The sequence below is a fragment of the Heliangelus exortis genome, chromosome 3 (assembly GCF_036169615.1).
Source record: "Heliangelus exortis chromosome 3, bHelExo1.hap1, whole genome shotgun sequence".
Taxonomy (NCBI): Eukaryota; Metazoa; Chordata; class Aves; order Apodiformes; family Trochilidae; genus Heliangelus; species Heliangelus exortis.
Genome location: NC_092424.1, coordinates 27,753,818 through 27,777,489, shown reverse-complemented (window position 1 = coordinate 27,777,489; position 23,672 = coordinate 27,753,818). Strand labels below are relative to the sequence as shown.

The 23,672-nt window shown below is 44.2% G+C and overlaps 1 long non-coding RNA gene across 2 annotated transcripts; it reads left to right on the top strand.

The window, feature by feature from the left end:
- Nucleotides 1-4,175: 4,175 nt before the first annotated feature.
- LOC139794349 (uncharacterized) lies at nt 4,176-23,380 on the top strand. 2 transcript variants are annotated; one of them, XR_011725081.1, is made up of 3 exons: nt 4,176-4,335; nt 6,101-6,202; nt 12,361-13,619. It is a non-coding gene; the product is annotated as an uncharacterized lncRNA (long non-coding RNA). The 2 variants fall into 2 exon arrangements; XR_011725080.1 differs by lacking the exon at nt 12,361-13,619 and adding an exon at nt 23,100-23,380 and having other exon boundaries at nt 4,177-4,335.
- Nucleotides 23,381-23,672: the final 292 nt, after the last annotated feature.

Below are 23,672 nucleotides of genomic sequence, written 5' to 3'. Positions count from 1 at the left end.
AGACAACACCACCTTTAAAACAGAAAGCAAGTTTACAAGAGGTGAGATTTTACATAAATTAGTCACTCTGGAGGGACAGTTGTTAAAAAAGGAAAGGAAAGGGAAGGGAAAGGGAAAAGGAAAGGGAAAAGGGAAAGAAGGGAAAGGGAAAAGGGAAGGAGAAGGGAAAGGGAAAGGGAAGGAGAAGGGAAAGGGAAAGGAGAAGGGAAAGGGAAAGGGGAAGGGAAAGGGAAAGGGAAAGGGAGAGGAAAAGGGAGACGGAAAGGGAAAGGGAAGGAGAAGGGGAAGGGAAAGGAAAAAGGAAAGGAAAAAGGGAAGGGAAGGAAGAGGCAAGGGAAAGGAAAGGAAAGAAAAATGAGAAAAAGGGAAAAGGAAAAAGAAGAGAGCAGAGCAATTAACCTTTATCACCGTCCACGGGCCCTGGTCTCTGGCTGGGGGAGGCGGTGGCGTAGGAGCCGCTGTTCCTGCTTGGCTAATGTTCTCCGCTTTTTTTTTCCCTGCTGGTGCTGTCCCGTAGCTGAAGCGAAGAAGTGGGGGGAAGAGAGAGACAGCGTCTTCTCCTTTTCTCTTTGAGTTTTTATACAGCAAAAGGGTTCTGTCTTTTCAAAAATCACTGGCACACACTGGCAAAGATTTGCCATTCCGAGAATGCTCTTTAAATTACTGGAATCCTTCAGTCCTTGTTACCTTGCTAAATTTATTATCTTGCCTTTATCAGCATACCAGGAGATCTTCTGATTAGCATTCTTATCTTTAGGCGCCTGCCAGGCATGATACAAAACAGAAGCTAGTTAAGTTTGGGGTAAAAATCTGTTAATGGAGAATATGTTTGATATATTTTTAAAAGAGTAGAAAAAATTATTTGAGAGACATATTTCATATTTTCAAAGTTTTTACATCACATGCTGTCTCCTGTGTTGCTTTTTCTGTTTCAGAACTTTCTCAGGGGGAGAAAACATCCCATAAAAACCCTGTGGATCTGTTGATACCAAGGTTGCATCAACAGTATCTCAGCAGGAATGGAGAGTAATGATATGAGAAATATTGAGATCTGTGGAGAAAATTAGTGGGCAGGGTTTCTCTTCCTCTCTTCACTTAAGTCTTTTAGCAGCAGCAAGCCATGTAGATGTGGCACTTCTTGCTAGGTGTGAGCAGTCTCCTTTGTCAGATGAAGAACAGCAGCAAAGATTTAGCACAGAAGAAAAGGGGGGAATGGGGGAAGGAAGAGAATCTCCCATATCACACTGGGAGAGAAATGGTGAAACTTCAATGAATTACTTGAAACACAGACATCAACCAATAGGTTATTTGTTAAAAATGACCAGGACTCAATATTCTGTTAATGGTTTAATTTAATTAATAAAATTGAAATTGCAATGAGCAAAACAGCGCTGGGTGCGTGGGGAGTCTCCGCCCCACTCACACGCCTGCCGTAAAGTTTAATCTTTTAGTTTATATTACATACCTTAATACATATTCATAACTATTCTAATACATATTCATGACTGTTCTAGGAATAGGCTGGCTTATGTTTATTAGTTCTTGGAAGAGGCGGGCCTTCAAAGGCACATGCCCAGTTTATCTCGGAGGGTCTTTTTGACCCCCATCTGGTCAGTGCCTTCCTCAGTTTGCCCTCTTGTTACCCTCGATTCCGCACATGCGCTCCTTCGCCCTTTCCTGTGCAACACTCTGCAGTCAGCAGTAAAACCACCTTAAGTGGCAATGCTACCTGGTGAGCAGCAAAATCAGTTTAGATTAACACAGTGGAATATACATTGTAGCATTTTCAAGTGGCCATTGTTAAACATTATAGGTGGTGATGACATGGAAGCAGCATAACAGTAGCTTCCAAAGAGTCGTTATTGTCGCTGCCAAATTGATGCTGAATTGAAGTACCTTCAGAATGGAAGTATTATTTCTTTCTTACCTTTATAACTTGGATTCTTTTCTAATGTTCTAATGTTCTAATTGTTTTGAAAATAATTGTGTGACAATGGTTCATTTTTAACATTATTAGCTTGGTTTTTGTTTTTAAAATGGTCATTGTTAGCATTAATTTTGGAGTAGGGAAGAAAAAAAAAAGCTTTTATTAAAAGTATTTTTACAAAAGCCCTCAGAAACCCCAACCTTATTGGAAGTTTTAAGATTTTTGTTTTTCACCTAGAAAGCACTGACCTCTTGAACAGTTTTGAGGGAAATGCTTGAGAAGTATCTGTATTTAGGTGAAAAGAGTAGAGATAAATTAAAGTAATTTAATACCCATTTCCTTTTTAAGGAAAATAAAATTGCATTACTGTATAACAGTACATTTTACTTATATAATTAAATGCAGTTCTCTTTGCAGCTAGTGACGTTGGCAAGACAGCAGTGGCAGCAGCAGCAGCAGCAACAGTGACTGAGGTAAGCCTGGGGTGAGGGTTCAATCACACTGTACAGAGAAGTTCCTGGGCTCCAGGACCCCCAACAGCATGTGCCCCACCAGGATCCAGGAGTCCATGGCAACCAATCAGGCACGGAGGAGACGTGGCCAGGAGCTGCACAGGAGATGTAAACACCTCTGTGGAGTGCCAGTGACCCAGAGGAGGCAAAGAGTGGTGTGGTGCTTCAGTGAGGCATGGAAAATCAGTTTGCATGAGCAGGGCAAGTGGCAGGGCTCCTTCCCTCCTGGGGGAAGTGGGATCCTTCCACTCTCCTGTGCATGGTGCCATACCCCCTTGGGAGGACCAACCTTGGAACCAGTACCAGCCAGGTACATCTAAAAGAGGTATTAACACACCAAATGGTGGCTAGTTGGAGGAGGAAGACTGTGGTCCCAGCACCCACCAAAATGGATATTGGTATCCTGGCCACAGGCTGTGAGGAATGCCACAGCCTTTCACGGGCATCAGGGGGCAACATGGGGCAACACCTACTGTGGCTGTGTGTGGTGTAAGCAGATTGATGACCTGCTCAGCCAAGTGGCACATCTCCAAGATGAAGCGATGGAGCTCAGGGATTAAGTGACTAGGCTGAAAAATACCAGGGAGAGTGGGAGGGAGATAGAGTACAGAAATGGAATGGGAGGAAGCTCCTAGTTGAGCAGATGATTCTGTATCCTCTCATCAGCAAGCTCCGCAGCCTTCCTGTAGTAACCCACATGAGCAAGGTCAATAGGAACAGGTCTCTGCCTGACAAAAGAAACAAAACAGCTGGAGTGAGTGTGTTCCTATAAAAAGCACATCACCTGTAGTGCCATTGCAGAACAGGTATGAGATTCTACATGGAGAACTGCCTGTGAAGTATGAGGACTCATGAAGTCCAGAAGTGCCACCAAGGCAGACTCGCCTCAAGCTTGTTGTAGGTGTCTCCCTGCTGAGGGGAGGGAGTAGAAGGCCCAATATGCAGACTGAGCCTGCTTCATAAAGAGGTCTGCTGTCTCCCTGGTGCCCAGGTGAAGGACATCATAGGTAAACATCCTGCCTTTTTGAGTCTTTCTGATTATTAGCCATTTCTGGCCTTTCAGGTAAGTAGTGATGATGTAACAAATGAGAGGCTCACAATCAAAAGATTTCAGGGTCTTGGGGCAACTGGTAAAGGGCAGGAGCTCAGATTGTGTTCTCTTCCATCCCTCTAATATCAGCAATGGATGAGGAAATATCCAGGAAGAGCCAACAAGTCAATTCATGGCTCCGAGACTGGTGTCTTCAACAAGGCTTTGGATTTTATGTATGCACAGTGGCTAATATTTCGTCATTAAAAAAATTAATAACAGTTATGGACTGTGACAACTGGTGTAGTCAGCAGGATGACATTGAGGAAAATATTACAGCCTGTTTATAGTTTTGCACTCAGATTACAAAATTAACTCTTAAAAAATATTAATTACAAATTTAAATTCAGATTACTTCCAAAAATGAACACTGCAGCCATTTGTGCTAGCACTAGTTGGGTTCAGGAATGGATTTTTCCCCTTTACAAGGAGGAAGAATTTCATGAGAGTCCATTTGTATGCCCTTTCGGGCAACACTTCAAAATCATAGATACATCACAAAGGGAAGCGTTTATAATATAGTTGCAAACACTTTAAAAGGGGAGAATTTGAAACCACTGATAAAACCTTAAAAGCTTTAGACAATTGTGCCACTCTTAATAAAGAGACTAAAAAAAAGTTTAAAAACATGGTGTAGATTATTTTAATGCTCGTGCCTTTTTTTTTTTTTTTCCTGGCCACTATGATGGCAGGAGAAAGAGGAATTGTGTCAACAATTGGGAAATAGAGAAAGCAGCATGTTGGAGGAATTTAGAGATTTTATAAGATTTGACGAGTCTTGTGAACAAGACACAGGATGAAAACAGGTAACACACAAAGAACTGGTGCAATTAAAAAAGCAGTTTGGTAGATTACCCTCTGAGACAGACACTGAATATATAATAAGCATCACATCCTGGGGAGATAATATTTTGCTATCTGAAAAAGAAGCCTCAGGTTATTGGGGGCCAGGAGCCATGCTAATTACTGGCAACCACAGGGCTCCCTGGTCTCTGACTCAACAGGCCACTTTTAACGCTGGTTTAATTGACCCCATATCAAGAGGGGAACCCCAGGTATTGTGGGGAAATCTCCCCCAGGTGATGGACAAAGCAATTGTAATTCAAATGATTCTCATACTGATACTCTACCAGGACAGCCCCCTGATGCTGATGCTGATGCTGATGCTGACCACAGATGATGGATATTTTTATCTGAAGGCTGCCCGAGGAGCTAAAAAATCTAGCAATACAAATTGAGGCTAGAATTGAAAGTTCATTAACTTGGTCCGATTTGGTCAAGGAATTAACTGAATACAGCCACAAATACAAGGTGCTGGAAGTCGACTTCAAGGAATCCTCTGTGATTTGCACCAGCAAATGATGACCAAAAACCTTCTTATGCTGCTGTAACTGCTGTGCCCCTCCGGATCCCTTTCTCAACAACAGGAGGAGCCACAGGGTGAATGGACAGTTGTGAATAGAGGGGGCAGGCAGAGAAATAACCCCAAAATAAAACCTCCCAACACAGAGACAATTTATCACAGGGTGAACCAAGGCCTTTTGCAAGGCTTCAGGAGGCTAAGTGAAAAGGTATCCTGCCCTCACTTTTGAGCCACAATTTCACATATGGTCATCTAAAAACCTTAATAGAGGAATGGCCTACAAGGTCAAATTCAGGAGAGATCTAGCAATTCAAACAATTCAGGAAACTAAAAAGCCTTCTTTATGCAAATGAAAAAAAAAAAAAAGATGGCAGAGGAGGAGAAAGGTACCGATCTTAATTCAGTAAGTTCAACTGACTCCTTGAATAAACTATGGGAGACCATCCCTGAAAATGAAAAGGATTGGTCAGAAAATAATAAACAACCAAATCCTAAAATATCCAGTCCTCCAAAAGACTGGCAAAATGTGCTGAGATTAGTTCAAAACAAAACCAGTGATTTGGAGCTTACCTGTGCTGTGGGGCCAAAGTGTTATCCTGTAACATTTGTGGTTGGTACGGGTGCACACTAAAATCTGATGTGGTGAAAAAATGTATTGATTTGTCCCTGGTGCCTATATTCGTAAGTGGTGCATTGGGCAAACCCATCTTGCAAAAAAAGGCAAGATTTTCCCTAAAATTACCAGGAAAAGAAGAGTTAATTTAAAACCAAATGGTTGTAGATAAAATTCCTTACAATCTACTAGGAATGGATGTTCTCATTGGTTGGGCATGGAGGGATGAAAACAGCTGCTTTTGGAATTTCAGCATGCCCACATTCAAAGTTAGATGGTTGCAATCTGCTCCCCACTTGCCCCAAAGCAAAGTTTCTAGTGTGAGATTTTCCTATTTCTGTGGCTGCTAAAGAGGGGATCAGAGAGGTAATTATTTCTGACTTAAAGGGACATTATTTTGCCTTGCCACTCTCCATTTAACTCCCCAGTTTGGCCTGTAAGAAAAAGGAATGGTAAATGGAGAATGATAGTAGACTATAGGAAATTAAATGCACAGTACAACCGTAAGACCTTAACTCTATCTGCTTGGGGCTTAGCTGGGAAAAGCCTTCAGCATAATAGTTACCAATATTTTTAAACATCTATTTTGTGATAGCACTCTGAAGCCAAGAAGAAAAAGACCAAGCCAACCTGCTTGTCAAGCTCCATTGTCTGAAGCAGTGCACAAAACACACTGCAGAGACCTGAGACTCTTAAGGTGAGACTTTTAAGGTGGTTAAGACAGAGAGGCAGATCAGAGAGTCACAGGAAAATAACAACAGCAGTGATTAATGTGGCTGTATTCAAAGTGATGATCTCTACGATCTCACTGGCTGAAGCTGAGTGAAGCATCACTTTACTGGCCTGTGCTTACTGAAGCTCCTCTTTGTGTGGTTTGTTATTTTCTGTGCATCTTATTTATGCCCACAACATAATCTAATTCCTTTATTCAGATACCATCTTACTTCATTGTGAGCCAGAGGTAAGTGTTTAACATGAAAATCTTAAATCTGCTCCATGCAAAAGTTTTCCAAGTTGGATGCCACTGAACATACAGCCTTACAAAGGGGAAATAGGACACATCATTATAAGAAGTGTTTGTTTCCTGAGCAATAAGACACTGTACTCACCATGCCTTCTTGTCTTTTTCCTTACTCTTCTCCTGCACTTGTTATTGATCATCTCTGGCAATGCATGTGGAATTGCAACCTTTTTTTTTTTCTGTTACACTTAAAAGAGAAAATAAAAAAAATGCCAGAGGAATAGTTTATGCTTTTTCTTATACCTTGGAAAAACCCTCTTTCTACTAAGATGATGCTCTGTGGTGGCAAGTATTCCATTTGCAGCATATAAGCCCTGCCACTGTTAGCTGGGGTACTTGTTCTGTTGCCCTTTGACTTGTCTGGCTGCCAGTGTTTCACTGCTTTAGTTTTCAGTCCCTCTTCCTTTCATGACTGGTACTTGTTGCTCTGTGCTCTCATTTTGGTAATTCAAAAGGAAGTGTTTCTATCAAGTGTCTAAAGTGTTACCAAATGCTGCTTTATTGTCTTTTTTTTGTCTGGTTTTTTTTTCCAAGTCAAACTTCATTTTCCTCTTTTGCGAGATTGTAGGTGAAGATATGCAACGGCCCAGATTTATTTCCGTTTACTCCACTAGGAGTGTGTGCCTGCTGAGTGTGTATCTTTCTTTATCTATTGCCTTTCCTCCTTCCTTTTTTTTTCCCCCTTGCACAGCCTTCTAGCCTCTCAATTTCTCTGCATCTCTATTCACTTCTGTCTCAGTTTAGTGGGCAGGGTGAACCAAAAACAAGAGAACACATCTTCTCTCTGTTAGCCCCCTCCACCCTCCCAAGGGAAGATAGGGGGGAATAAGGAAGAGAAGCTTAGAGTTTGGAAATTAAAACTGGATCAGGTAAGGGACAGTTACACTTAGGATGAGGAACAAATATATGAATACCTGATCTTGATGATCCAGATAAAAGTGTCTGAGGGTGTCTTCTGTCAGAATTGATTTAGGAGAGTGGTACTCAGTTCTTCCTAGCATCCAATGGACAACAAAACAGGAGTCTCTTCCCAAGACCTCCTAGTGCAGTGAAGCATCTCAGAAGAAGAGAGAAGGAAGGGGGACAGGCTCTCTGTACTCCTGGCTTTTATTGTATCGCAGAAAACAGGAAGGAGAACTGACCCCTTCCTCTTCCACCCCTTCTCACTCGGTCCTAAAGACCCTCTCTCTAGGTCCCTGTATTGGTACCATAAAATTATCCTGGCCCACTCAAACCATAACAACTTCTGATTAATGTCCTTGGTTTATGGCCACTCCTGGTATAGTCTCTGTAACAAAACAACAGTTAAAGAAGTTGGGACCAAACAAGCCTGGATGAAAGCACTTGACCTGATACAGCTGTATGTCATCACACTTGCACTGGTGATGTGAGAGAGCACACTAAACACTAAACTGGATCCAGACTTAAAGGTCTGTCAGTTTTGAGACTCTCAAAGCTCAGCTGCCTTGGAAGATTTTAGTAGCTGCTATCAAGTTCTCCAAAAGACTTGGGTCAGCTGAGCACCTAAAGTTCAGTGCAGAAACTATTTGTGCATCAGCCCATGTGCCAGCATTCTTGGGGAGCTGGACTTTTGCAGAGCATGAGGCTTCTTCAGTCCTTCAGAGAGACACAAAAGCATCACCTGGTCCTTTCCACAGAGATGAGGGAGTCAGAGAATGAACTCACGTTTAATCTGGGCCAGCAGTTTTAATGGAAATCAATGGTAATTAAAGAAAACTAATTCCTGTTTAGCATGAAGAAAAGGCTGGTTGGTTAAGTTGCAGGATTAATAACTCCAGGGCAGAATGGCATTTCCCATTCTCTCTTGCTCACAAGTAGAAACCACCTACATGTTCATAACTTCCAGCTTCCTCCTGCTGTGTGATGGAACAAAGGTGCAGATTTGTCAGTCTCTGGGGACCAGCCGTATGAAAGTGTTTTCCTTCCCCAGTCGTTTGCAGATGGTGCAGAAAGCAGAGCTGTGTAGCTGACTTATGCCTGGGAAAGCCAGTTGGTATTGTGATGACTGCTTTAACAGTGCTATTACTGCTGCCTCTGGGGGAGAACTCCCTCAGAGACAGCAAAACTTTTTTGCTTAGCACAACTGCCTGCATGCATGGAGACAGGAATTCTTTCCACTACAGAAGACATGCGGTTCTTTGTGAGGAGCTACAACAAACCACAAATACTGATTCTCCCAGGGAGTGTGAGAGTGGGAGGGAAAGAAATCAAAGCCTTGGAAAGGGCATTTCCTTTCTCTCCTGATAGATGATGTCATGCTGACTGTGACTACAGCATTAATGTAAAATTCCTGAGTACAGCATCCCTTCAAGTAGTAATTTTCCAACTTTTCCTTCTTTGAGGCCCAGGGCCCAGCAAAGGCACTTTTGGGCCTGTTTTCCTCTTGTTCCCTTGGTCTCAGGTTAAATGTTGTGGTCTTCATGCCATTTCCAAAGAGAACAGGTCTCAGCAGGGGTGAAAATGAAGAAAGAGGCAAAGGTTGGACTTCCCTAAGACTGCTCCAGCCCTGATGGGAACCAGTCAACCTCTCTCCCACCTGCCAAGAGCAATACCCAAGTGGGCAATTTGGTGTCCACCCAGGAAAAAGACCAGCTGGCAGCCATGAGGTGTGGAGAGGAGCCCTGCAGGAGAGGAATATTTGTCTTTGTCTGCTGATGAGTGAGGGTAAATAACTTACTAGGACAGGCCTTTTCAAGTACAGTGAAGTTTGGGATATTTTGTCAGCTAATAAAGAGAAATAGCCACACTGACAAAGGTTCAGCCTGATGCTGCCCTGTAAGGGACCCTTAAAAAAATAAATAAAGGGAGAAAGAAAAGGATATTGGATGTTTTGTTTGTTGTTTTGGGAGTTTGGGTTTTATTTGCTTTGTAATGGCCTTTTAAGATTATGAAATCTCCGTTAAAAGTCACATGGACTTACGAGATTCTGATAGATACTTAAGTGGATGTGAGGCAGTGGACAGGCACTTGGACCATAGCAAGTGATTGTGATGCTTTGGGGCTTTGGGGAGGTGGGCACAGCTGCCAGGTAGCAAGCATTGGAGGTGACCCTGTGCCTGAGGGACCAGCTGGGACTGGGGTGGCAGGGGCTGAGCATACAACCCTTGTCTTAGGAGTCCCATTTTAAGAAGTATGCACTAAGTTGCTTCCCCAGAGAGGGTAAAGGAAGGCATCCCTGTCTAGAACAACGGTTAGGACTGGTGGAAACTGGAGGAAAAAAACAAGTGAGGCATGGGGAAGCAGTTAATGCAAAAACATACCAGAGCACCTTTACTGCAGGAGGATTAGGATTAAGAGGGTTGTCACTGTCTTCTGTCCTTCTTTCCTATGGCCTCCCCCAGTACAGCATCTGTTCTAGACCCTCAGCCTCAGCTCCCTGCTCTGGGAGAACTCATCTGGGCAGCAAACTTAAATTATCATAAAAACATAGAATGCCTTGTTGAAAGAGACCTCAAGGATCATCTGATCCAAACTTTTTGGATAAAAATGTAGTTTAAATGAGATAGCCCAGTACCTGTGATGGTGCTTCACTCCTGCACACAGTGAGGAGTAACACTATTCTGATTTTCCCCTGAAGTGGTTGAACCCCATCAGAGCCTGCCAGAAGGGCTTCAGATGCAAATCCAGGTATATTTCCCTGAACAAACTTTTCCCCATCCTGCAGAGACGGTAGGTTAATCAATATAGTCTAAAACCAGACCATCCTGCAGTTGTTTTCCATGCTTCTGTTTTTTCTGAGGAACAGAGCATCTCTATATTATAAACCCTGGGCCCTGAGGCTTGTTTGTGCCAAGGATCCCATTAGCCTCTGGGCATGTAGCAATAGGATGAGGGGGAACGTTTCCATACTGGAAGAAGGTAGATTTACGTCAGGATTAGGAAGAAATTCTTTCCTATGAGGGTGTTGAGACACTGGAGCAGGTTGCCCAGAGGAGTTGTGGATGCTCCCTCACCAGAAGTGTCCAAGACCAGGCTGGATGAAGCTTTGAGCAACCTGATCTAGTGGAAGGTGTCCCTTCCCATGGCAGTGGAGTTGGAACTATATGATCCTCAAGGTCCCTTTCAATCCAAACAATTCTATGATTCTGTAAGTTAGTTTCTATATGACTTACCTGCAGCCTCCTCTCTCTGAGGATAAAGGCAACCTTCCCCTTCATGCTACCTAAAAGCAACTGGACTTACTTATGCCCATTTACTGGCAGATGTACAGAGGCTGCAAGATCTCAGGCATTTTATGTTAACTGAATTATCAAGCCAGCTTTTCATGCATTGTAAACTGATATGCTCAGGGAGGGTGTCCCTAGTAGTCAAGCATTTCTGGATTACACTTTCATTTACTAGCAGCAAGTTTTTGCACAAAAACAGGGCCAGATTTTTCCTTGCTGTTTAAGATGTACATTCTGACATCTGCAGGTGTGTCAGAAGGCTTTTTGGAGTTATTCAGCAAAAGGGCAGGCAAAATCTGAACAAGGAGGTTTTTGTGACAGATTTTTAATGTGCATTAATAACAGCTCAATCACTTGCAGGGTGGAGAAGCAGATGACATGGAAGGTAAAGGCAAAAGCACTGAGCTGCTGGAAGGAGAGCTGATCTTTGCTTCTCTGTGGTGCTGAGAGAAGTGAGAGGAGCTGAGTTTCCAGACTGGCAAGACCATACCACCAATATATGGCACAAAGAACTGAGCAGCTACTGGATGGAGACAGTGTTTTGTGTTCATGCATTTCAGTGCCTGTAGCCACCCGTGAGTGCCTCAGCCATAGGATCAGGGCCTGTAACCTATGTCCAACCCCAGGAATTACAGCAGGAACTGCCCCAAGAGCCACTCTCTTGCCCAGGACTGCTGTTTCCTCGCTGTCCTAGCTTCTCACTCGAGCTTAGCATTGGCTGACAACATTATTCTTATGTTCACTTCTCTGCTTCTGAGGGAAATGGGCACTTGGACCCTTGCTTCTCTCACCACCTCCAGCATCTGCCCAGCTGGGGGAGGCGTGGAGGGCAGTGAGTGTGTCACTGATTACCCATGCCAAAGCTAGCAGGGTTTTTCTGCTCAGGAGAGCTTCTGAGTGGTCCTTAGGAGAGGCCTTCTGGCACATTAAACAGAGAATACCTTGGAGAGAAGCTCTCCTGTATCCCTGTGTCTCTTTGCACACCAGGTATGTCCTGGAACCAGCCTACTGGGAAGAATTTTTGATGCCAAAGTGAATGTGTGCACTCTGGATGTCACCCCAGACCCTCCTTGGCTGACTCCTTTTAGCCTCCATTGGATAAGGAAGCCTCCTCTTGGCATTTAGCAGGGCTGGAGCCTATGTGGCTGCATCCCCCCCACACCATCCCCCTTTTTCCTGTGTGCTGTTGGCAGGGGCCAAGAACATATTTTCCTAATTTTTCAGCATCAAAGTTCTAGGAGCAAATGGGCTAAGCCTGTCATTGAGTCTGCCTCCTTGCCTTGTAGTGTGTTTGGTGCAGGGCATGGGGTGCTGCCAGCTTGGTCTCTTTCTGGGCTTCTGCTGGGGCCAGCCCTGTGAAAGGGCTTCTGCTTGCTGCAAATCCACAGCCAAATTTGCAAGGTGGGCTCAGACCCATGGCCTACAATGAGCTGCAGTGGGAGAGTGGGCAGAACTACACAGATCTGGTTCTGGCCCCTGTCATTGTGCTTGGCTTGTCCTGGTCAGTGGTAATGAAGACTTTGTCTCGAGAGCCAAGGCTGCTGTGCCAAAATGGAGGGAGTGGGGAGAGAAGCTGTGGAGGATCAGCTATATCACAGGATGCCACTAAATCCACATTTATATCATGCTTTTCTCTTTCACATGCAGCCCATGAAAAGGCTTTCCTTGCTGTTTTCTTTCCTTTCTTACAGCTGCATGATGCTGCCACAGAGCAGAACATGTATGGCAGGTAATGATTTTTCACAATAATAATTGCCCTTGAAAAAAGGCTAAACCTTTAAAATGTATAAAATAGCAGAAATAGATGCTTAAAATTAGCTTCCATGAGACAAACTTTCCACCTTGCTTGACTGACGCTGGCATGAAACAGTAGTAAATAAACAGAATTTAACTGTAGAGGTATCTAGGCCCTCTCTGACTACTTCTTTCTTAACCAGGGAAGTTTGGAGGGAAAACTAGCAGAAAAATCATTATACTAGGTGGGAGGAGCTCCTCTGGGAAACTTGTTCCAGTGTCTCAAAACCATCATAGGAAAGAATTTCTTCCTAATACCTAATGTAAATCTACCTTCTTCCAGTTTGAAAATGTTCCTCTTCATCCTACTGCTACATGCCCTTTTAAAAAGTTCATTTCCAGCTTTCCTGTAGCCCCTTCATGTATTGGAAGGCAGCTATAAGGTCTCTGGAGAGCCTTCTCTTCGTTGTCCTGAACAAGCTCAAGCCTCTCAACCTGTCTTCATAGAAGAATTGCTCCAGCCTTCTGGTTATTTTTGTGCCCTTCTTCTGTACTTGCTTTAACAGCTCAGTGTCCTTCTTGTGTCAGGAGCTGCAGGACTGGACACAGTACACCAGGTGAGGGTCTCACCAGAGTGAAGTAGAAAAGGACAATCATCTTCCTTGACCTGCTGGTCACAGCAAACTTCCTGAGGGTGCATTCAGTCCTATTCTATGTCACAGACAAAGATGTTAAACAGCACCTGCCCCCTAGTACCAACCCTTGAGGGACATCACTCATCACTGATCTCCTCTTGGACATTGACCACCATCCAGACATTTCCTTATCCACGCATTGATCCATCCATTAAGTCCATGTGTCTCCAATTTAGAGACAAGGATGTCGTGAGACAGTGTTGAATGCTTTGCACAAGTCCAGGTAGATGACATCAGCTGCTGTTCCCTTACCCACCAAATCCATAACTGCATTGTAGAAAGCCACCAAATTTGTCAGGCAGGATTTGTCCCTAGTGAAGCCACATTGCCTGTCACCAGTCACTCCTTTCACACCTGTGCCACTGCCCACATAGGATATGGGCATAAACTGTCCATGTTTGTTCACTGACTTCCAGTGAGTGGAATTCTAAAGAGCCCTGAAATGGTCTCACATGGACAAACTTGTTCATAGGGATGGCTGAGCCTTGCTATAGACAAGATGAGGAAACTAGTGGTATTAGTCTTCACCATTCTTCAGCTAAATGTCTTCGTTGGGACAAATCCTCAAAGATTTCACAGCAAGCATATGTCTACTGAAGCATCTTTCTTCAGCAGTCTTTTCCAGGACCCTTGCAGGTGGGTCCTGGACCACCCTGCAAGGGATTCGCTCACCCTTCCCCCACTCATCCCTGTTCACAAGATTTATCTGGCCCTGCAGCATTGACTTCAGCTGCTCTTTAGGGAGCAGGTCCTCCAGCTTGTACAAGTCATCCCTGGAAATCATACCAGCATACCTAGTAGGCCAGTGAGGAGGCTAGTGTTAAATTGAACACGGAGCTGTTATTCACCAAATCCCACAATACTGGAGCTAAGGAGCACTTCATGAAGCTTGTAGGGGATGGTTTTAATATAGAAATGTGTACCTCTCTAGAAAGTGGGGAGGCAGCTTCCACAGATTTTTCTAACCTGCATCCGTAAGCAACAGCTGTGCTCCCTGATGGACTAAGCAGGGAGTAGGATGCAGAAAGAGACCAGGCTCAGATGGTACGAGACAAGATGGATGGTCTTGATGTCTGTTAGGGGATTTCTTTTATTCTTATAGTTGTTCCATGAACAAGATAAATAAAACACATTTTTGAGGTTCAGCAGATCCAGGGAATTTGTTAAAATTGAGGTAGATCTATTGTCCAGAAGAGATTACTACAGCATGCAGCAAGCCAGGCTTCCCTCACACATTTTGGCATTTGTTTGCCCTCTTCTACACTACTGGTGTTATGCCCTCCAGGGATGAAGCCTTCAGGAACAACCCTGACACAAGCAGAGATGAGCAGTAGCCCAAAGGCTATCAGCTTTGTGCCTTGGCCATAACCACTATGAACCAGTAATTCCAGAGCACTGTTCCCTTCCTCCTCTGACACTTTTGGCTCACAGAGCTGCCTCAGCACCTTGCCTCCTCTCCATGTTTGTGGATCAGGACAGGAAAATTGAGGGCAGGGAGAGAGGAAAGAAAAATGAGGGCAGGGCCAGAAATCTTCACTGTTTGAGAAAGATCTGGCTCACAATTTTAACTTCTAGTACCAATAATTTTTCTAGAGTGCTACAATAGCATCAGAGCATCGTTCCTCTAGCCTACTTTCTTCCTTCTTGAACCGAATTTGATTTTCCTCACTTACCCTGGTGTTAAAAATGACCAAGACTCAATATTCTGTTAATGGTTTAATTTAATTAATAAGATTGAAATTGCAGTGAGCAAAACAGTGCTGGGTGCATGGGGAGTCTCCGCTCCACTCACACGCACACTTCTAAAACTCTAAAATTACCTTATATTGATTACAATTCTATGAATATTAAAAAGGGGTGGGTTTACATATATATTCATAGGGATTACATCATGTTATTACAATATTCATGATAGGAGGAGTCTGGGTGGAGTCTAGGTGGAATCTAGGCGGAATCCTCTCTTGGGGAGATATCGGGGGGGTCGTTAGGGGCTCTTTCGATGAAGTAAGAAGTCTTCCTCAAACTTGAACCCTTTACCTTTCTTGTTTTTGCCGACTTCATTATCTTGTTACAGAGCAAAATTAGACCCTAGCCATTATTTTTCCCTTATCTGCTGGTTGTGGCATTTTTATGTTGTCTCTGTGCAGATATTTGCATTCTTTTGGTGCCTCGTTAGCCTTGGCAGTGCCTTGTTTTAAGAACAAGGCCCACGCTTCAATTATCGCCGAGAGAGAAGTTCGTCTCGATAAGGCCTTGTGTTGTTTATATTGTTTTTGTGGAAAATTATAGGTCTCAATTGCTTTGTCTAGCCCCATATTCACTTTCTTCTTAGTTTAATTCTGAATTTACTGGTTAGGAATACAAATTCATAAACATCATATGATATCACACTGGTAAAATAGCATCTCACTAGCTCATCTCCCATTCCTGTGGCTTTTTCCCAAGATTCTCACCTCGACTTTGCACTCAAATTTCTGTCACTTTTAAATTACAGTTCTAGTACTTGACACAGCTATTGACCAGTGGAGAGGAATGAGGCATCAGGTGACAGCTATGGTCTTTTCCATGTTGTCTCAAGTGCATATGCTGTCACATACTCCTAGCTCCTTTGCAGGTTACACAGCCCCTAATTGCTTTGTATCTACTTTTTTCAAGCAAATTATTTCATCTTTAGTGCTTTGAAAAATCCCTACAGTTGGTAGGTGGATGTGGGGGAGGGAGTGATTGATGCAAAATGTCCCCTCTCCACAGGAGATTTTTATCCCTTTCCCCACAGTCCTACTACTTTGTTCTTACATAATGCTGTCATCTTGTATAGTGTATATGCAATTGATTTTTCAGCAGAAGAAAGATCACCAGAAGTTAGAACAAGGGACTCAGAGTTGGGGAGTCCTGACTTCTACCACCAGCATGCAGTGGCCTCTTGGTTATTGTTTTCCTCTTTACAAAGGAGGTCCTTTTTTTTTTTTTTTTTCTTTTTTGCCCTTCCCATTCAGCTGATGTGAAATGAAGTTTATGTTGACAGAAATGTTTTGAGATAATTATAATAATTTATTAATGGAATCTTATGTAATGATCAAATTTCTTTTGATAGACTAAATAAACTCCCTGGTGAGGATGCAGTATGCTGTTTGGCAAGCAAAATAAACCTCTGACTCTCAGGCAGTGCTCCTTGGTGTGCAGAGAGGGACAGTGCTGGAGCCTTAAAGGGTAGCAGGACCAGAGCTCTGCTGGTGCTGCATATGTCCAGGCTGTGCTGGGGCCTGGTAGCATGCAGCACAAGGGATGGGATTGTAAAGGGTGTGTATTTTTAGGGTGTTAAATGGAGAAGGAAACAGGCAATATGGACAAAACAGGTCCCAGATGAAGGGAAACACTCAGTGATGCTTAACTTGTGTATGTCTATGATGTGTGTCTGTTATTTTGGGTGGTCAAGAAAGCTGATCCATCTGTCCCCAAAATTGACATATGACAATTCTGGCACATCGTTCCATTCCTGGGCTCCATCACAGTCCCAAACTGAACTGGTGAGCATTTTATTCAGCCCCAATACACCAGAGATGTTCCATTTGGCTCAAGGGGGCTTAAAGAGCTGGTCAGACCAAACACATTTTTGAAAATTTTTGCCCCTATGTGGCAGCAACAGGAATGTTAAATTATTGATACCAGTGCCACATGGCTGAGATGTGACCAGATAAGGGGGGACCATTACCCTTACTGAGGGTGCAAGGGGCAACAGAAGAGGTAAAGAGAGTGTGAAGAATTGTTGTGCAACAAGTCAGGACTGGAAAAGCAGAATTAATTTTTGACTGTGGTACATTTTCAGTATAATACCACTGAACTAATCTCTTGAGCTAAAGCAGTGACATTTCCTTTTGGTGGAAAGCTGATGTTTCCAAGAGTCTGATATAAAGGCTAATGAGCACTAACTGAAGAACACAGGAACCAGTCCTTATGCAATTCCTTTCCTGTCTGTTCAGCACAAATCCATGTGATCTTTACTGTTAAGCAATTGAAATTATCTTCAAACTAGAAAAAGAATATCTCAGAGTACATGAAGAGAATTGTGTCCAGGCCACAGTCTTTATGTCTGGACTTAGAGGGACATTTCTCCACAGTCAAGCTACATTCAGATGTAGAGTTTGTTTTGGCCTACTGTGAAACTTACCACCAGCTATTAATGTAAATCTCAGATCTTGAGGAAGTACTGCAGCCTGAGCCCCAAAGTCAGATTCGTCTCGAAGATGCAAGAAAAGTGACACTCTGCAGCCCAGTTCTGGATCCTAGGCTGTCCTCCTTCTCTTTGTCTTTTCTCCATGTTCCAATTATGTTCCTTACTCCAAAAAACATTCCATCTAACAATGGAGAATTCTGTATTAGCAGTGAGTTTTCTGGACAAGATTCACTAGAGGGGGAAGTAGAATCTCTTGTTTTGGTGCCAGCAGTAGTGGTTTGATTACACTTGTTACAAGGAAATAAAGTGCAGAGCACAGCATCCATAAGCAGTGCGTCACAGATGTGAAGGTCAGGTTCACAAAGCAAAGCTACTTCTTGAGCTAAGTGGGCTTCATACTCCATTTAGATGCAAAGAAATGTTTGCAGTGTGAGCTGGTGCCTACGTGGTAGGGAAAGGACTCAGACACCAGCTTCTCACAGACAGTGGGCAGAGACCTGGGGGTAGGGGTGGACACCAGTATCCCTAACCCCGTCAGGCCTAGCAACCACTTCTTTTTCTGTCACAGGCACTCTATTGCCACATGCCTTTTCGAGTCAGACCTCTGCTGCTGCCCAGCAAAACAGGCCTTGGAAAACTTTATGAGATTTAAGTGCAGTAGACTTTGCAGCTTCTCCCAGAGCTGTGACTTATTATGAAACCTGCGTGTCCATGTTCTTTGATTTGCGTACCTAAAAAGAAAGCTGACTTTACAGTCATGGTGTGCTGAAATGCAGAGAGGGTGAAGTCTTGTAATTGTGTGCCAGCCACTCTGAGTGGATGTGGTGATATTGATTGTCATGACCCACAAGGTGGATGCAGCACTGTCACGTCTCACACAGTGAGCACGGATCCCCAGATGAGGGGGCCAAACCGAGTATCACCTCCCACAGAGTGGGTACAGTGTTACGTCCCACAGAGTGGGCACAGTCGACCTAGGGAGATTTGGACTGGACCCCCTTGCTTTCTAAACTCCTTCAGAGAGGAGTCTAGGTGCAGCTGGGCCCAGTCCTCCTCCTCTCATTGACGTCTTTTAACAACCCATTCAGTGAGATTAAGTTCAGGAATTCTCTGCACGGTACTCTAGGAATAAGATTTATACACTAAACATTAGGGGTAAGTGTCTACAAACCCAGGAAGTTTGTATAAAAACAAAACTTTACTTAAAAGTAAGATTATAAAGCATGTCAGGTTACAACTAGCAGAATTATAAATGATGGTACTTTCAGAGCAATGGAATACAATTTAGCAAAACTTAAGGAAGTTCTCAAAACAACAGGTTACAACTAACAAAACTTAACACAGCAAGGGGGAGTAAAACTTAACACAGGTAGAAACTATGTTACCCTCATGTTCTGAGCTAAGGTTAGAAACAGATACAAAGAGAAAGAAAAAAGAGAGATAGGAAAGATATCACCACCCTTGATCCAGCAATGATCTTGGTAGGGAGTTGTGGTCTTTGGATGGCGGGCGCGCATCCAGCATTTCAAGTGTGCCTCTTTTATGCTGCCTGACCCCATCTTTTCAGGGGGGGGGCTTTGGCATATCTTGCAAAGCCAGGTGTTCACTTGGGCCCCTCCAGATGGGATGACACAGCAATAACCCTTATTTCTGTGCATGTGCCCTCTCCAGTGGCTTTACCCGGGGCACACACACAAGATGTCACTCTGCCTCTGCAGGGTACAGCTTCCCTGCCCCTTATCGATAAGGACAGTGTCCTGCCTGTCAGGGTGGCCATCAAACAGAGCTCCCCTTGCAAGGACTTGCAAGGACAGTGTTCAGCTTACTGGGATGGCCACTGAAGGAGAAGTGGCCATAGAGAAGTGGCCAGGAGAAGTGGAGAATATTCTTGTGAGAATAGGGCCCCGTTTATTAGGGTGGTTACCCAAATGGGGGTCTCTCATTGAGACAACAGAGTCCAGATGGCTTATGAGTGAGGCCTCCACCCAAGCAGAATGTCCGTTTTGTCAAGGCAGCTGTTTTGAGACAAATATTTTTTTTAAGATTCTACAACAGGACTTCAAGACACCTGCAAAATGGATGAAAATTATGGGAAGGAGTACTCCCCACAACTCCCAACAACTTGTCTTAGTTTCAGCCTTGAGCACTGGGTAGAAAAACACTGAGTAATTGTGATACCATAAAATTCATTTACTGGAAGAACCCTCTAAGGGTTGTCTTTAAGTTTTAGAAGGCACACCTTCTTTATTGCAGTGCTGGATGCATGCGAAGTAGCTCTCGAAGTAATGCATGACATAAATGACAACAGGCAGGACTTATATTGTCTTATTAGATATATAGATATCTTAAACTCATTGTACTATACATCAGATTTCCTGGGACTTATTGTAATATGCAATTTCCTGGAACTTAGAAGTAATATTTGCGGTGTTTGATGTGGGGAGTCTTTAGGGAAATCATTCTGAGATGTTATTTTGGTTAATCCCTTGTCTAGCACGTGCATAATATTGGGTGAGTCTCAATGGTTTTAGCCAGTTTCCCTCTGCAAGGCTTCCAGTTCCTTGAGCTTGTTATCTATTTACATACAAAAGGCCTGGGGAGCCTAAGTGAACCCAAATCATCATCCTGTTAATTTAGTGTCAGAAAAAGTCTTACTTAGTCATTTACACAAGAATGTGGATTTCATACAGCACAGTTTCACAAAGCAGAATTTAATTTCAGTATACATTATATAACGTAAATTAATAATTCCAATAAAAATATATAAGTTTAATTCTATAGCCACAAGTTGCATTCACTGTATTTGTCATGACCTGGATAGGGCACTGAGGGACACACAATTGGACCCTCTTGCTTTCTAAACTCCTTCTCAGAGAGGAATCAAGAGGATCCTAGGTGCAGCTGAATCCAGCCTTACAGTGTCAGACCTGGCCCTCCCTGGGAGAGTGGCTTTAATGTTATGGTCCAAGGAAATGCTCAACTGTTGGATACCCCTTGATAGGATTAAGGTGAAATGACATTCAAGGTCTGTATTTAAACATCAGATTTAATTAGAACTATGAAAGGAGTAACACATAAAAAGCTGATACTTTGATTATTATATATGCTCAAGCTGTACAATCCGAAAGGATGATTATTTTGATGTTCAAGTTGTGCAGACTGGGAAAAAATTGTGGTAAGTATTGTGTTAATTAATGATTTTAGGAAAGAGAATGCAAGAGAATAAGAGAAGAAAGGTAACAGAAAATCACCTGTCCTGGATCCAGCCAATGGGGGAGGGCTGGTGTCTATGAAACTCTCAAAGCCTGCCAATGCAGCCCCTGATTTTATAAGCCTAACTTCTTTGTTTAATAATGAGTAAATGCTTAATAAGAGACATACCAGCTTGAACAGCTGAGCGGACCTCTGCTCATTTCACTTCCCAGACCTTATTGTTATCTGATATGCAGGCTCTAGGCCATAGGCAGACCATTATCACTGCCTCCATCCTCTCTAGAAGTCCCTTTGGAATGCTATTTTGGAATGCATTGATTCTGTTGGCAGAAGGAGGCAAAAGGGGGGGGGAGGGGAGAGCATCCTACAACGGTGGTTTCACAACACTGCCCAGAATACACGTCCTGATGAGTGGTCCCTCACTGTACTAACATGTAATTAGCATATTGATGAGCTATTAGCATACTAAAATGCCCACACATAGGCGGGAGGGACCCCGACCAACAAAGAGCCCCTTACTCTTTGAGAATGTGTAGTAAAATTTTTGAGCATTACCACTTTAAATGGAAGTGAGGAATTATAAATGATGTTAATGATAAAATGATGTTAAAGAGCTTTCTCACAAAAACTTGTGTTTTGGGAAATTGAGCTTGATTTGTGGAATACCACCCTGCTCTTCTTTCTGCACAGAAATGGATATTAACTTCTCTGCCCCCATGTGCCAGAAAGAATCACAGAATCACAGAATTATTGAGGCTTAAAAAGACTTCCAAGATCAACAAGTACAGCCGATGATCTAACACCACCACACTGGCTAGACCATGGCACTAAGCAGCACATCCAGCCTTTCCTTAAACTCCTCCAGGGATGGTGACTCCACCACTTCCCTGGGCAGTCCATGCCAATGCCTGATGTCCCTCTCCATGAGGAAGTGCTTTCTGATATCCAACCTAAACCTCCCCTTTGTGCAGCTTCAGGCCATGCCCTCTTGTCCTGTCACTTGTTAACAAGAAGAGCCCAACCCCCACCTGACTACAGCTTTCCTTCAGGGAGTTGTAAAGAGTGATGAGGTCCCCCCTGAGTCTCCTCTTCTCCAGGCTAAACACCCCCAGCTCCCTCAGCCTCTCCTTATCAGACTTTCCCCCTAGTCCCTTCACAGCCTCCTTGCTCTCCTCTGGACCCACCCCAGCACCTCAATATCCTTCTTGAAGTGAGGGGCCCAGAGCTGCACACAGAACTCCAGGTGAGGCCTCACCAGTGCTGGGTACAAGGGGAGAATTCCATCCCTAGTCCTGTTGGCCACACTATTCCTGATACAAGCCAGGATGCCATTGGCCTTCTGGGCCACCTGCTGGCTCATGTTTAACTGGTTGTCAACCAGTACTCCCAGGTCCCTCTCTGCTGGGATGCTCTCCAGCCACTCTTCCCCCAGTCTGTGGTGCTGCGCGGGGTTACTGTGGCCAAAGTCTAGGATTATGCACTTGGTCTTGTTGAACTCCATACTGTTGGCCTTGGCCCATCGACCGAGTCTGTCCAGGTCCCTCTGCAGCATCTTCTTACCTTTCAGCAGATCAACACTCCCCCCCCAGTCTGGTGTCATCTGCGAATTTACTAAGGGTAGACTCAGTCCCCTCATCCAGGATGTCAATAAAGATGTTAAGTAGAACTGGACCGGCCCAATACTGATTCCTGGGGGACACCACTGGTCACTGGACACCCTGGACACCAACAGGATGCAGCACCATTCACCACCATCCTCTGTGCCTGGTCATCCAACCAGTTTTTAACCCAGCAAAGGATAGACCTGTCCAACCTGTGGACTGCCAGCTTTTCCAGGAGAATGCTGTGGGAGACCATGTCAAAGGCTTTGCTGAAGTTGAGGTAGGTCACGTTGACAGCTTTCCCCACATCCACTAGGCAAGTCACCCAGTCACAGAAGGAGATGAGATTTATTAGTCAGGACCTTCCTTTCCTAAGGAAGATGGTGCAGACAGGCAATGTGGGGAGAAAGCATTTCCAGCCTGGTCTGATCATTTTAGTGAGCTCTCCTGGGTCTTTCATTTTTCTCCAGTGTGAGACTAAATGCACTGATCTGCCCTTGAATCACTGGTATCTGGTTCAAGAACTTCTGTAAAAAGTGTATTAGAAATAGTGCAGACTCCACTGTGTTGAGCATCTGTACCTGGCTCTGTGTGTGCAGCACCATCTAGTGCTCTGCAGTTACAATTTTTTTTCCTCCTCCAAATCTGTAGCGATGTACTCAGGGTACACCTGTACCAGAAATCTTCTCATCTCTGACACACTACTAGTCCATAGACTGTCAGAGGGCTCACTGTGGAAGCAAACACTGAATACATTCATAGCAAGCATGTGGCAACCTGGGAGATGGAAGGCACGAGATTAGAGGTGCACTGATATAACTTGTTGAGTTGTTGGTGTCCAACTTGAACTGATATTTGAAGCCATTGTGGACTGAACATCCTGCTTTAGCTAATTCCAGAATCGCTATAAAAGTAATGATAAAATTCATAGCAAGTGTTTGGAGTAACTTCAGTGCTTTCCTCTTCCAGTGAAGCTACAGAACCGATGCCCTCTGCTGATATTAGAGTGTAATACCTCCTTTATAAAAGAAAAAGCCGAGATTTCACAAATCAGTCGAAGAGGTCTTACTTTGCTCTCATCGTCACCTGTACCGTTATCTCCAGGGACTGGAGGAAACTCCTACCTGGGAGTATAGTATTTGGCTGAGGGATGCCTGCTTAGAAGAGGTTCCCCCAAGACCAAAGCAGCACACTCTCTACGGCAGGCTCTGCTCTAGCTGCAGCAGCTACTCATGGCAGAAGCACCGGCCTGCCTGGACACAACCCCCCTAATTTTTCTTCACTTCCCTGGCCTCCTCAGCGGCTGCAGGGAGGCTGGTGCCCCATACAGACTTCCTGGCATCTTCCCAGCGTACCGGGTGCTGCCTTCCCTCAGGAAGGGGATTTAGGCCCTTCGGCAGAACCTGCTGAGGCTCTGCACGCCAGGGACGGCGACCACCCGTGGCTGCCTTTGCGCCTGGCCGGCCTCGCCCGGTGGCGAGTGCTGGCCGAGGCCAGGAGGCGGCCGTGCTCGGTGTTCACTGCGACCCCTTTCTTCAACCC